Genomic DNA, 15,671 nt, shown 5'->3' with positions numbered 1-15,671 from the left:
TTTGATATCTCGTCCTTGCTGACAATCAACACTGGTGCACCTTGAAGATGCGTACATAGCCCACTGCTCTACTCCCACCATTGTGTGGCTCGACACAGCACGTATGGCATATATAAATTTGCCAACAACTCAACTATTGTTGGCAGAATTTCAGAAGGTAACAAGCCGGCATACAGGAGCAAGATCGTTCACCTTGTTGAGTGGTGTTGTAGAAACAACCTTGCACTCAATATCAGTAAGACTAAGGAATTGTTTGAGGACTTCAGGAGGGGAAGTCGGGGGAACACACACTAGTCCTCGTCGAGGGATCAGCAGTGGAAAGGGTGAGCAGTTTCAAGTTTCTGGGTGCCAACATCTCGGAGGATCTGTCCTGGGCCCAACATATTGATGCAATTACAAAGAAGTCACAACAGCAGCTATATTTCATAAGGAGTTTGAGGAGAATTGGTACAGTATATCACCAAAGACACTCGCAAATTTTTACAGATGTACTGTGGAGAGCACTTTAACTGGTCACATCACACTCTGGTATGGAGGTGCTACTGCAAAGAATTGGAAAATGCTGCAGAAAGTTAAAAAAATCTCGGCCAGCTCCATCATGGACACTAGCCTCACAAGCTTCCAGGATACGTTCAAGAGGCAATGTCTCAAAAAGGCGGCATCTATCATTAAGGACCCCCATCAACCCTCTGCTCATTGCTACCATCAAGTAGGAGGTACAGGAGCCTGAAGACCCACACTCAGTGATTCAGGAACAGCTCCTTCCCCTCCACCATCAGATTTCTGAATGGACATTGAACCCACGAACACTACCTCAGTAATTTTCCTCTCTTTCTGCATTACTTATTTAATTTAATTTATATATACTTATTGCAATTTATGGTTTTTATTACTATGTATTCCAATGCATGGCGCCGACAAAAAATTGCTACATGTGACAATAATAATCCAATTATCTATCATCTTCACACCAAAGAGAAATACAGTAGTTCACGAGAGAGAGACAGAGAGAGAGAGGGAGAGAGAGGGAGGGGGAGGGTAGGGAGAGGGGGAGGGGAATGGTAGGGAGAGGGAAAGGGGGAGGGGAGGGGAGAGGGGGGAGGGAGAGGGGGAGGGGGAGAGAGAGAGAGGGAGGGAGGGGGAGAGAGAGGGGGAGGGAGAGAGAGGGAGAGAGGGAGAGGGAGGGAGGAAGAGGGGGAAGGGAGGGTAGGGTGAGAGAGAGGGGGAGGGAGAGAGGAGAGGGGGAGGGGGAGGGAGAGAGGGAGGGAGGGGAGAGAGAGGGGAGAGATAGAGAGGGAGGGAGGGAGAGGGGGAGGGGGAGAGAGAGCGAGAGAGAGAGAGAGACAGTGAGAATGAGAATGAACCTGCTTGAGATGTCAAATGACTGGACTGTAGATCATGGTCTCCGGGGGCTTTGCTACTGCTTACATGGTGGGTGGGTGGGTGGGGGTGATGCTTTTGCTGGAGCAAGGGGGAGAGGTTTTGATGATTTTGCTGGAGCTTGTGTGTGTGAGGGTGAGGTGGTCTTTGGGGTTCTAACATTTTCCATTATTCTTTTTTCATTTTTTCCCTTCTGTTTCGTGGATGTCTGTGAAGAGTAAGAATTTCAGGTTGTATACATTCTCTGATATTAAATTAAACCATTGACCTGTACCGATTTAAGACAACCTGTTCCTGCAACCTATGAACTCACTTTCAAGGACTCCACCTCATGTTCTCTATATTTATCGCCTACTTATTTTTTATTATTGGTATTTTTTTGTATTTGCAGTTTGTTGCCTTTTACAGGCTGGTTGTCTGCCCCGTTGGGTGCAGTCTATCATTGGTTCTATTGTGACTATTGGATTTGCTGAGTCTGCCCACAAGAAAACGAATCTCAGGGTTGTATGTGATGACAAACATGTAGTTCAATAATAAAATCACTTCTAACTTTGAACTTTGAAATGGCACCGAAACAAAGCCGAACACAAAGGGAATTTTTGTAACACATTGGTTGGCTTTTTGATATGCAAATAGTCTGAAAGACAAGTGCAAGGAAACTGAACAGTGTTTTACAAAAGCAAACTAAGTAAATATTTAGAGGAGAAACTTGGAAGGTTATAATGAAGACATTTAGACGTTCCACAATCGATGAAGTTGCCCTTTACGACTTCGGCTTCATCCGGCTATTTCCGTTACAAAAAATACGAAGCTTTCGATCACCGGCTTTAACTTTTAAAATATTATATTTATAAATTACCGAACTAATGTCAACAAATCACGAAGTACTTACATTTAAAGATAGGTTGAGAAAAAAATAAATACCTTTTTAGAAAAATTGGTTTGCGGATTTTTTTCGCCCCGTAGTACGCCATGACGTCGAGTGCGCATGACGTCAGGATGTACACGTCGCCGATTGGCGAGTGAAGATGGCGCCGAGCGCCCGGTGGCCTGTGTAACGGAGTGGAGTCGTTCGGTCTTCGGCTCTGTGTTCGGTGAGTCTATTCTCCTTTAGCGGGCCTGGCTGGACAATGCAAGGGGAGGAGGTGGCTGCACTGAGCTTGGTGACAGCTCATTTGCTGTGGTGGGAGGCTGCCGTACCATAGGCCTGATGGGGAGGGTGAGAGCCAGGGGATCGGCGGACAGGGAGGTCCCCGGGTCGCTGAGAGGATGTGGGAGCTGACAGCCTGGACTGTTGGAGAGGCTGAGGGAGGTGGACGGAGGGGCTGAAGGGAATGAGCAGGGGCAACCTCTGAACTTAGTTGAGACTGGAAATTGTAAAGCTTCTGGGTGTTTTCGAGGGGCAATTGTTGAGTGTGAGTTGGGGACATTGGAAACATTCAACATGTTGGTCAACATATGTGGAAAGATAAATAGTCTTCGATCTGAAATGTGAACTGTTTCTCTTTCTACAGATGCTCTTTGACCTACCGAGTGTTTCCAGGATTTTCTGTTATGTTGCATATAATCCCCAGCACTTGAAAACTTGGTTTTAGTTTTCCCTGTTGTGGAGATCTGGAAACTGGTGTTCAGATTGGTGGCTCTAGGCTAGGTTTACAAGAGGATTTCTTGTAATCCTTTCATTCCAGTTCATTTCAGTTGATTATTTTCTCTCCCCCTTGCCTGTCACTTTATGCCACTAATCTGTCCCAAGGGCTGCATTAGAACTGTCTGTACACAGTGCACGTCTTTGAACATTACAGCCTCCTGTTGACGGGTGCATGCGAAGGCTTGTTGATAATGATGGTAATATTAAACTGAAGCTCTGTGTGCACACAAATGTCGAAGATCTCATGCTATTTTAAAGGGTGGGGAACTTCCCCTTGGTGTCCTAGTGAATGGTAATCTATTAATTAACCAGCATTCTCCATACTTTATTTTTTTCAGAGTCAGTGCCACGTATTTTTCTCTTCCCCACCCACCTTATTGGTTATGCAGTCATTGTTCAGTAAGTTTCCTACGAGCCAAAGACTCTTGACTTGTGTTGCGACAAAGATGGTGTTTGTCTTTGAAACTGAGATCGATGTTTTTTTGGGATGTGGAGCCTAAGAAAAGTAAAAGGAGTTGATAGGAGATGGAATGGCTGGGGCCAGGAATTTTATCTGATTTTAGCATTGAACCCATGTACTTGTTCGAAGTAAAATTTACTATTGGAGTACATATTTGTCCCAAGCACAACCCTGAGATTCTTTTCTTGCGGGCATACTCAGCAAACCTATAGAACAATAACTGTAATGAAAGACCAAGTAGAGCATAGAAGACAACAAACTGAGAAAAAGCAAATGCAAATAAATAGCAATAAATAAAGGGAGCATGAAATAACCAGATAAAGAGTCCTTAAAGGGAGATCATTGGTCGTGGGAACGTCTCAATAGATGAGTGTAGTTATCCTCCGGTCAAGAGCCTGATAGTTGAGGCATAGTAACTGTTCTTGAAGCTGGCGGTGCGAGTCCTGAGGCCTAATGGTAGCAGCGAGAAAAGAGCATGATCTGGCTGGTGAGGACAACAGTGTTTCACGTAGATGTGCTCAATGAAACAACAGGTTAAAGAGTCCTTAAAGGGAGATTATTGGTCGTGGGAGGGCAGGGGAAAGGAGTGGTTTCTCAGGTGAAGATTTGATTAGAAATCAGGTTAGTCAGGGTAGCAATATCTTGATCCTTCTGTTGTCTTAGTATGCTTTTGTTGAAAGTTGTGATTTGTACCGGATCACCAAGGTTCCAGGACGCAAGGGTTCTGAGTTGGTGATCCTGGTAGCGGGTTTTAGGTGGAGCAGGATATAGGAACATGAAGAAAAGCGGAAAGAAAGCTGTAAGACCCCTTGATCCTGCACTGCCTGCTGTGTACACCCTATTCCAGTAGTGTAAGTGGAAAGCAGCAAACCTGTCTGAATTATTCTTATATATTTGTTTCACTGTCAATCGTGGCACCCTAACTTGAGGGCTGCCAGCTCACCACTGACTGGATCTTCCTGGTCTGACTGGCTAGGTGTCATACAAGACACAGCAGTTTTCTCATTAAAGAAACCATTCACGTGGTGTTGGTCAATGTTCACATATTCTTGTTTGATCTAGCACTTGGATTTAATATGTTCTCAGGATGTAAGCATTACTGGCAGAGCCTTATTTTTTAAACTTGCCCTATTATTGACCTGAAAAAGTGGCGCTGTACTACCTTTGGATGCGCTTGTATGCACAATCTCCTAAACCAACTCAAAATCAACTAAGATTGGATATACAGTGGGTTCCAGTTAATTGGGACACCTCGGCATCAGTAATTTTTCCCCAATTCTGTGACTGCCCCAGTTAACTGAAGTTCCATGGAAATAGTTAAAAATGTATTTTTAAAAAAGACAAACTACTGTTTAACTGTGTAGCAAATAGTGTATTTAAATGAACAGAACAAATTAAAACACTGCCAATTCTTTATAGTACTATAAAACTGTGTATTAGCTCCTAATAGTTATTGATGGAGGAATTAATTCAGTGTTTGCTGCCGTGTTCTTTTAATTAACTGTAAATGTAACAGACACCTAGGGCAGATAATGGACTGTCTTTATACAATGTATTTGACGGTTGTCTCCTCCAAATCCTCATTTTTGTTGTAACATTCAAGATGATTGTTGATACCTTCAAATTCTTTGTAGTTTCTAACTTGTTGAAGTAGTGAGATCATTTCATTTTCACTCCTGGTCATTTTTACATCTCCAAGCCTGAATGCTTGAAACCTCAGTAAACAAAACAGTTCCGAATTGTCTTAATGCTTACTTCTCGCCAACCATTTGTGACACAAAATCACTGCTTTTTGAACATAAACGTGCGCAACTAACACTATTTAAAAACTATTCACTCTTAGTGCTGTGTAGTGTCTAATAGCCACACCAGTGCATGCGATTGACTCTAGTTAGAAACTGTTCGGCAATAGTCTCCTGCCCCATAGTGTCCCAACTAAATTGCAGATCGTCTAACAGCTCCGAGTCAGCCATACAGCATCAAAACAGATCATCTGGCCACCACGTCCATGCTGACCACCTACACTAGTCTCATTTATCAGCACTTGGTTCATAGCCTTTAATGCCTACATAAACCATGTGCTCATCTAGATTCTAAAATGTACAAATATTCACTTCCTCTGGCCACTGGGGCAGTATGTTCCAGATTTCGACCACTCTGGTTGGAAAAGTTTCCTTCTCAGATACCCCACCCCATTTTAAACCCATGCCCTCTAGTTTTTGACACCTCTGCTATGTAGAAACGTTTTCTATTATTTGCCCTGTCATAGTTTTATAAACCTCCACTGCTCCAAGGAAACCAATCCAGCCTATCCTCTTTCCCCTCGTGAGTGAAGCTCTCTGTGCCAAGCAGCATCCTGGTGAATCTCCTCTGCACTCTTTCCAGTGATGTCCTCCCTCTCTTGTGATGAGCAGAACTGCTCAGTGTTCAGTTCTCTTATAAAGTTGTACCATAACCTTCCTGTTCTTCTCTCTGCTCCAGTTAATTGAGATGAGTACCTTTATCTGCATAACTGCGGCAGAGATGACGAGAACAGGAAGGTAACCTGTTTGATTTTTTTATCACCTTATGCATTGTGCTGTCATTCAGTGTAGATGCAAGCACAGGAAGATCTCACAAGCAGCTCGTTCCTTTAATTCCTTTGTCTACTTTTCTCTCGTTCCCTCGCCTTTGGGATCTTCTTCCAAATTTAGTCAGAGGCATTTTCTAGATGAATTCCTTCTTGCTATTGCCATGCATCTTTGCACTTGGTCTGTATGTTTGGGAGAGTTAGAGATAACATTATTTGATGCAAATATTGAGTTGTGGTTGTTTTATGAAAGATGATAAGGTCTTGCTTAGGTCGCAAAAGAGATTTATTCAAAAGGCACCAGAGTAAGTGACTTGTTCTCTGGATGGATAAAAGAACTAAGTGTTTAATTTAAAGCACAGAATGTTCAGAATTCATGGACTTTTTGAATGTGAATAGAGAGAAATTTTCCATCAGCAGCAACAGGATTTTAGGAAAAGTTGCATAATATTGAAGGGAGATGGCATTTTCTGTTTGTTATCATCTGTGGCTCACTGAATGAAATGATGGAAGCAGATTGAAAATTGACTTGCAAAGGGAAATTTATATAAATACTTGCAGGGCTATGGCATAGAGCATGGGAGTGAACTAACTGAATACCTCCAAGAAAGCTGCGGAATCATGTGAGACCAAATGATCTTCTGTGTGCGAATGATGCAAAGTAAAAAAAGAAAAGGCGATCACTCTATAAATAGCTAACCAAGGGAGTCCTTGTGTGTGGATTCAGCCAAGGTCCAACTTGAACCCATCTGGGAAATGCCTATCAGTTGTAAATGCATCTTGCCTTCTGTTTTGTAATTCCCAGTATAAGCAGTGATGAGTTTTCTATGAAACCAAAACGTGGCACAGTTTTGAAAATGTTCTTGCTTGAAGCTACTCTGTTGGTAAATTTGCTGCCAAGAGGGACTTTGTACTTAAGTGACAGCAAGGAAGCTTGCGTTTTCAGTTTAGTGTAATACATTCACTGCTCAGAGTATTGTTGTCTCTACATTGGCAAAATCAAATGCAGATTAGCTGAACACTTTGCAGCACACCTCTGTTTAGTCTCCAGGTGGAACTGAGCTTCCAGTTGGCAGTCACTTCTGTTTTCTACCCTGCTCCTACTCTGACCTACCTGCCCATGGCTTCCTCCACCTTTCTGTTGAGGCCCAAAGGAAGGCTGAAGAACAGCACCTCATTTTTTTTTAATCATCTGAGTATATTGCAGCCTTTAGAACTTGTTCAATTTCAGGTAGCTCATTATTCCTGCTTGTAACAGAATCATGCGTTATGCTTGGCATATTGCCACCCTACCTCTCTCCACGAACACTGTCTGATCTCCAGAGTATTTCCAAACTTTGAGTTGTAGTTTGCATGTTCCTCTTTTCCATGGCCTCTTCATTAATCTAACAACCTCACGATTTTATAGCAGCGTAATGCTACAGCTGTCTTGATCCCAACCAATCAAGACAAATAGAGCCAAAAGAATGTTTTAAAAACAACTGAATTGCTTTTTTTCCCTTACCCATTTCTGAAAAGACTTCAGCCTGAAATGTTACCTCAGTAACTACGATCATGGGCACTGTCTTATCTGCTGAGTATTTCTGGCTGCTGCTGCTTTTTGTTATTTCAGATTTCTAGCAATTGCATTAAAAAAAAAATTGCAGCTGCAGGGAAGCTAATTTGGCCTGGTTGAGTAAATGTGTTTATGAGTAAATTAGGCAAACTTGTGCCCGTGGTCAATAACTAATGACTGCTAACAGAATATGTAAACCTATGTATGTCATTTTGCAGGTGATATTGTGCTGCATGGTTGCCAAAACCCATATGTGGGGAATGGGAAGGTGGGTGAAGTGTTGGGAATAGGGTGAAATAAAAATGCAGATGCTGGAGATCTGAATTAAATACCAAACAGGTCAGCCAGTATCTGTGGAAAGCAATACTTACTGTTAGAATTGTGGAAAGACAAAAATGTTAGATTTCAGAAGCGTAGGAAAAATGGGTGGAATAATGGAAAATTTCTAATAGAGTTTGCCCATTAATAACAGTGCACAGACAAACAACATAATGTACTTGTAACCACTACTCTGACTGCTGCTCCCCCCCCCACCCCATCAACACATTTGATATTATCAATCAGCACTTTTTCCTCGGCACTTTCAATCCCTCTCCGACCTTCTCTGCTATTGAAATGTCATTTGGTTTTCTCTTCCCTAGTTCTGATGAAAGGTCCTGACCTGAAATTCTGTGTTGTTTTCCATGGATACTGCCTGACCTACTGGGTGTTTCTAGCATTTTCTGTTCTTTCCAGAGGTTAGGTCAATTGGGTATTGAGGCTCCCTGTGCTTTCAGAAGAGGAATAAAGAAATTGAACTGCTGCTTTGTCGTTGCTGTATAGCTTGTTTCCCTGTGCATTCCCCTCACTGCTTTGGCTCAGCTGCTGGTCCATCAGTTTTAATATTTCCTGTGTGTGATTCAGTGTCAGTTTTTGGTTTTAATTTCACTCTAGTTGGTATTTTAATTGTTCCAATATGCCAGTCAGTGTAAATGAACTTTGGAGACAAAGAGGAAATAATTGGAACACGTTCTGTCTTTTCACAGTTTAACCAGGGAATCGAATAAAGATCTCTTACTGCGATTGAAATGCTGCACACAAGTAGTGGAATTTTCGACTAACCGTAAGTTGTTTAGTGTATTGTAAGCAGATTTGGCAAGAAAGATCCAAAGATGGGGTGTTTTGCTGACAATTGTCAGGGTGGTGACACTTGCACAGAGTCTGAAGTTATTCATGGAACCTGATAACTCAGTTTATTTTAGTGGGAAGTACCTGGGTGAATGCTATATATTCTGATCCTTCATGGTATATTATCATAGTAATCTAGATTGTATCATCTCTGTGCATGTTTTCTCACACACACACATTCCATCTGTGCTGGCTGATATCCTGGGTGAGTTCACAATACAGGATATCCGGCAAGCCAGCAGTATGTGATAACTGGGTCAGGATGGGTGCAGCTCAGTGACACTGCTTGATTATTTGAACAATTAGCAGTTTGTTTCTGGACTACAGAGCTGTTGACCTTGTGTGAGAGCCAAGCTACAGCTCATGATTGTTATTTTCTGCCCCCTCCTCCTTTGCTTGCTTCGCTCCTCTTGCCCCAACCCCACATTGTCATGTGGCCTTTTGTTTTATTCCCCATCATGTACTCTTTTTGTGAGTGTTACTATCAACATCTTTAAAATTTATTATCTGAACTCTGCTTGTGGTTGCATTGGTAATTCCTTTGAACTTAAAACCTTGATCATTCAAAGTCCAAAGTTAGTTGCTAGGACTGGATAGTTTGTTTTGATTCTGTTGGCAAACTGGAGTGTGGCTATTTAAAAAAAAAGTACTGTAATTTATTTCTAAAGCTATATAAATTAAAAATCCTATATGTTAATGTAATAATGAACTATGGACTGGCAGCACAGTCTGGTCTCAATACAAATAAACAGAATGGATAAAGAATGTAGAAAAGATTTATAGGAATGGTAGCTGAACTGAGGTAACAAAAAACTATAAAGGAAGAATGTGTTGGTTACAGCTTTCCTCAGAAAGAAAACTTTGTGGAGACTGGATTGAAGTTTTAAGATTGTGCATTGTTTGAATACGATGTGGAGAAACTTTTCTGGTGATAGAATCTAGGACCAGGAAATACACAATAGTTAAGCATACAAAATGCTGGAGGAACTCAGCAGGTCATGCAGCACCTATGGAAAGGAATAATGAATCAATGCTTCGCGTCGTGACCTCTCATCAGGAATCAATCTCTAATACACACCAGTAAATTGATAAAAGGGAAAGTTCTTCACTCAGTGCCTTGGGTGACCAAAGGCTATCGATTAGTTTTCAGAGCAAGACCTGCATATAAGAGAAATGTTTCAGAAAGACTGCAAAAAAAAAATTAGATGGAATTGGAAGAGGCTAGTGAGTTGTATGAATATCAGTACAGACCAGTGTGATCAAATGTCCTCTGTTCTATGTATCTCATCATTGCCCTTCCTGGGACTTGTTTCACTTGGTTGTATTCTGTTTGAAGCCCTTTGTAGTTGGATTTCAGTGGGGCACATTCTCTAAAACGTGTGAAACTGTACAAAAAAATAAAGCATTGAATTCATGATGCTGAAGGCATTTGTGGGGGGGGGGGAGAGAGAGAGCAAATGACTAAACGAAAGGGATTCTGTAGATGTTGGAAATCCAGGGCAACACACACAAAATGCTGGAAGAACTCAGCAGGTCAGGCAGCATCTGTGGCAATGAATAAACAGTCAATGCCTCTGGCTGAGCCTTCTTCATGACTGAAAAGGAAGAGAGAAGATGCCAAATAAAAAGATTTGGGGAGGAGAAGGCGACCAGCTAGAAGGTGATAGATGAAGCCAGGTTGGTGGGAAAGGTAAAGAGCTGGAGAAGAAATCTGACTGGAGATGCACCATGGGAGAAAGGGAAGAAAGAGGGGCATCAGGAGCACATGATAGGCAGAAGAGGTACGAGGCCAGAATGGGCGATAGAAGAAAAGTGGAGAGGGAGGGGAAAAGATTTACTGGAAGGAGAAACTAACGTTCATGCCATCACATTGGAGGCTGCCTAGACAGAATGTGAGGTGTTGCTGCTCCACCCCGAGAGTGGCCTCATCGTGGCAAAAGCAGAGGCCGTGGATCAACGTGACGGGAATGGGAATAGGAATAGGAATTTAAATCGCTGGCCATCAGGAAATTCTGCTTTTGGCAGATGGAGCAACTGTTTGCTGCCCTGAATGGAGGTGAGGGAGGAAACGAATGGGCAGGCGTAGCATTTCTGTCGCTTGCAGGAGTATATGCTAGGAGCGAGATCAGTGGGGAGGGACGAATGGGCAAGGGAATCACAGAGTAATTCCTGCGGAGAGTGGGGGGAGGTAAAGATATGTTTGGTGGTACGATGCTGTTAAAGATGGTGGGAGTTGCAGAAAATGATGTGTTGGTTGCAGAGGCTCATGGGGTGATAGGTGAGGACAAGAGGAACTCTATCCCTGTTAAGGTCATGAAAGATGGAGTGAGCATAGATTTCCGGAAAATGAAGGAGATGTAGATTAAAGTAGCATCAATAGTGGAGGAAGGGAAAATCTATTCTTCGAAGGAGGAGGACACCTCTAATGTCCTGGAAAGGAAAGCCTTATCCTGGGAACAGATGCAGTGGAAACAAAGGAACTAAGAAAAGGAATAATATTTTGACAGGAGACAGGGTGGTAAGAGGTGTAGTCAAGAGAGTTGTGGGAATTGGTACTGTTACAAAAGATGTTGGTAGACATTTTGTCTCCAGAGATTGAGAAAAGGGAGAGGAAAAAAAAAACAGAGTGAAATAAATAGCTGGACATCATTGATTGGGTTTCAGCTGTAGTCGAGTTTAATTCTCAGCACCACAATAAGGAAGTATGGAGATTGTAATGAAATGGGGATGGGAGGGAATGGTTTAGTATGGATTAAATGAGCTGAATGACCTTTTTAAATGACCTTTTGTATTGTAAGGAAATGTGAAAATCTTGAAAGGATGCAAAGGTGATGTATTATTGGAGTGAGAACAAGATGAGAGCTGACTTCTAAAAATAATGGCTTTTGCAAATAAAAAGTGATCATTCCACTGGTAGGTGCGTGGAAACCAAATAGCACAGGCTTGTGGTAATGAACAGGAGACAGATGAAGTATTTCGAGACTTGAACCCACTAAGAAAAACGAGTGCTTATTTTGTCATGTTATGGACAGGAATTCACTACTTGAAATTGAAATAAAAATCAGCCATCATTGGAGTGCTTGGGAGGCTCTAAGGGAATGAATCCTTTTCCAAATTCTATTGTTTTTTTCTCAGTTATAATTTGTGTTCACACATTTTGTGTTTCAACAATTCTGCATGAAGATCCTGACGTGTTAGTGGAAATGATACCTGAACCTCTGCCGGAATATACACTATTATTTTCCTTCCTAACCCAATCATTATGCTTGTAAGATATATTTTCCATTCAGCCTCTGAGATGTGAAAGAACTATTAGGTTGCATTACCCTACTAAGTAGATTGTGGTTCTCTGTATCGCTTTCTCCAAAATCTGTAGCATCTGATGGAAAATAATCTCTCCGTGTTTTTTTTCTCTCTTGAATTCCTTTGTGGCTTGGAAAAGTAGATTGATGTGAGTTGGATTCACAGGATTGAATGGGCAAACTGGTAGATTTTCATTGCTAGAATGTTGATTCTTTACAGAGAGCACAAAGTGCTGGGCCACCATACACATTACCTTGCAAGTAGTCTGTGCTGAAAGCCTTTCAAATTCTGCAGTGCTGGTATATATTGACCCAGTTCACGTATGGTACTTTAGATTCATTTCTACACCTGCAACATATTTGGGACAACTTGCAGCATGAGAGACACTACAGTGCTTTTAATTTTTGTTTTGTCAGCGAAGTAGAGTTCATCAACTGCTGCCAATGTAATATGTATGACCATCAATTTTTAACACAGTCCTGATCCGTAAGAAGAAAGTGGGCTTTAGTTATGTGCTTCCTGTAGCCCAGCGGTCCCCAACCACCAGGCCGCAGGCCGTGGACCGGTACCGGGCCGCAAAGCATGTGCTAACGGGCCGTGAGGAAACAATATGAGGAAACCTTTCCTCATTCCCTGTCACGCACTGTTGAACTTGAACATAGGGTTGCCAACTGTCCCGTATTTGCCGGTACATCCCGTTTATTGGGCTAAATTGGTTTGTCCCATACCGGACTGCCCTTGTCCCGTATTTCCCTCGCTAATGTACAGTGTTCCTGTGAAACCTTTTGTGCCAAAATGGTGTGAATCAAAGAAGCAATTACCATTAATTTATATGGGAAAAATTTTTGAGCGTTCCCAGACCCAAAAAATAACCTAACAAATCTTACCAAATAACACATAAAACCGAAAATAAATAACACTAACATATAGTAAAAGCAGGAATGATATGATAAATACACAGCCTATATAAAGTATAAATAATGTATGTACACACCCCCTCCCCCCACCCCACCCCGGTCGACCGGTCTGCGATGCAGAAAAGGTTGGGGACCTCTGCTGTAGCCTGTCTGTATTACCCTTGCATGCAACTAAGATAGTGACAAGCTTTTTGACATTGAGTTGCTGGGATTACTCTCCAGTTAGAGCATCATAGGTTCAAACCTCACTTCAAAGACTAATCCCCGTGGTGTAGCATTGGGTGGGTAATGCATTATTCGTGTTTCTTTTACATAATGTACACCTAATAACCCCTTATTAGTGCAGAAAAAGTAAAAGCAAAAAAAATGTAAAAACAAAAACGTAGAATATGGGCGATACATAAGATATATCTTAGGAATAACCAAACAACATGAGTTGCAAATTGAGAATGAAAGGAAACTGGAAACTCCAACTTCTGTTATCTGGAAAAAGATGGTGGTGTAGGTAAATAAGATAATTACCTTGTGTTGGTATTTTGTTAGATTATGAGAAAAGTTAGCATTAGCAAATTGGGAAAAGTAATAGAAATTACATAAGAAATGAAATTAGCATTATTGAAGTAAATAATTCTATTAGGTGACAAATCACCAGCACCCAACTGTTTTTTCAATGAATGAAGGAAGGGTCTCCTAGAAAAGATTTGGTTTCTACAAAGGTAGGTGGTCCATGTGCTATGGATGGAAGCCTCAAATTGGAAAGAAATCCTAAGTGAATGGGTAAATATAGTGGAAAATTTTCAAATGTACCAAATAAGATTATCCAACTTTGCAATGAAATGACTGAGCTGATTCTTTTTAAACAAAAGGTGGAAGTAACGAGGATCAAGGAAACAAGTCAATAGGGTATATGATTCATTAAAAAAGGGGCTAATAGATTGCTGCCCTTCATTTATACACTAGGCTGAATTACTAGTGAGTGGAAGTCATGATGTAGCTAGAGAGATCTGGGAGATGATTCATTTCTAATACTACCCTTTACGAAGGACTTGTTGATTGTGGAGGAAGTGCAAAGTGAATTTATTACTCCAAGGGTGAAATTACCCAAACTAGATTTGTAATCAAAGATATTTAGGTATTAATTGATCTATTTAAGAAATGGGAAATTAGTGGGGTTCATAAAGATGTTCTTTCTGTGAGTGAATCTAAGATAGTTTTAACAATCAGAGCATTTGGGAGTGCAGTCAAGAAAGATTGATATATTGGCCTCACTTTCAAGATTAATACTGAACCAATTAATAACATTGCTGTTGTTCCTCTCCACGCCTTGTGGCTCATCGGGTGGCAACCTTGCCGTTTCATTTTCAAAATCTTTTTTATTAATTATTGAAGATCAACAAAAAAAATACATTAAGGTAATCAAGTCAATATGTCAATATGTACAATGAAGAATTAAATTAGCAAAGACTGATTAACAAAGCTGAGCAATATATCAATAATAAGAAAAAAGTGTTAAGAATATTTCTTTTGAAAAAAAAGAAAAAAGGGAATCCCTACTAACTAAAATAAAAACGAAAAAAAAACCCATTGGGAGCACAACCCCGGAGCTATACGTCATACAAGCTTCCATAAAAGAAAAACATCAATCCGCCAACTCAAATCCATTTAAACAAAAATTGGAAAGAAACCATATTAATTAACTCAAATCAGATGATAGTAGCGGGCAAATGAACCCCACCCTTTCTCAAAGTCAAATCGAGGATCAAAAGTTCGACTTCTAATTTTCTCCAAACTAAGACATAACATCACCTGAGAGAACCATTGTATCAAAGTGGAAGCAGAAGCATCTTTCCATTTCAACAAAATAGCCCTTCTGGCCAATAATGTAACGAATACAATTACATGTTGGTCAGATAGAGAAATACCATGAATATATTGAGGGATTATACCAAACAAAACTATCAATTTATTAGGTTGTAGATTAATTTTTAAAACTTTAGAATTGTAGAGAAAATAGATTTCCAAAAATGTTTCAATACAGAACGTGACCAAAACATGTGTGTCAGTGTAGCTGTCTCGGTTTTACATCTATCACACTGACTATCAACTTTAGGAAACATTTTAGACAGTCTGTCCTTTGTCATATAGTAATGATATACAATTTTAAATTAAAGAGTGACTGGCACAGATCGAAGAAGAGTTAACCAACTTCAAAATCTGCAACCGATCCTCTGTTATCAGGGTCATGTTAAGCTCTCTCTCCCAATCTTGCTTAATCTTAAGTGAAAGGTAATTGTGCTGTTGTAACAATAAATTATAAATTTTCCCAATGAAACCTTTCACTGAAGGGTTCATTTTTAAAATAATATCTTAACAGGTCAGAATCCTGTATATATGGAAAATTACTTAAATATTCTTGTAAAAAGTGTCTGACCTGAAGATATTGCAGGAAATGTGAATGCGAGAGAGAGTATTTAGTTACTAATTTCTCAAAAGACATCAATCGGCCATCTTGGAACAGATCCATGAAGGAATAAACTCCTTTATTCCTCCAAAGACGAAAGGTAGGATCACTTAATGAACGTTTAAATAAATAATTTCGATAAATTAAACTAAAAAATTAAAATGTTTTGAGATTTAAAAAATTATGAAACTAGAGCCAAATTCGTAATGAC

The 15,671-nt window shown here is 40.7% G+C and overlaps 1 protein-coding gene across 7 annotated transcripts in view; it reads left to right on the top strand.

The window, feature by feature from the left end:
- Positions 1 to 2,389: 2,389 nt before the first annotated feature.
- The window catches only part of sec16a (SEC16 homolog A, endoplasmic reticulum export factor), a 95,525-nt gene continuing 82,243 nt past the window's right edge, over positions 2,390 to 15,671 (top strand). For all 7 annotated transcript variants that reach the window (XM_063073736.1, XM_063073735.1, XM_063073733.1 and 4 more), the window contains exons 1-2: positions 2,390 to 2,474; positions 8,638 to 8,714. The gene's annotated coding sequence lies outside the window, so the exon portion shown is untranslated. The remainder of the gene's footprint in view (positions 2,475 to 8,637; positions 8,715 to 15,671) is intronic.

The sequence above is a fragment of the Mobula hypostoma genome, chromosome 21 (assembly GCF_963921235.1).
Source record: "Mobula hypostoma chromosome 21, sMobHyp1.1, whole genome shotgun sequence".
NCBI classification, from domain to species: domain Eukaryota; kingdom Metazoa; phylum Chordata; class Chondrichthyes; order Myliobatiformes; family Myliobatidae; genus Mobula; species Mobula hypostoma.
This window is presented reverse-complemented; position numbering and strand designations above follow the sequence as displayed.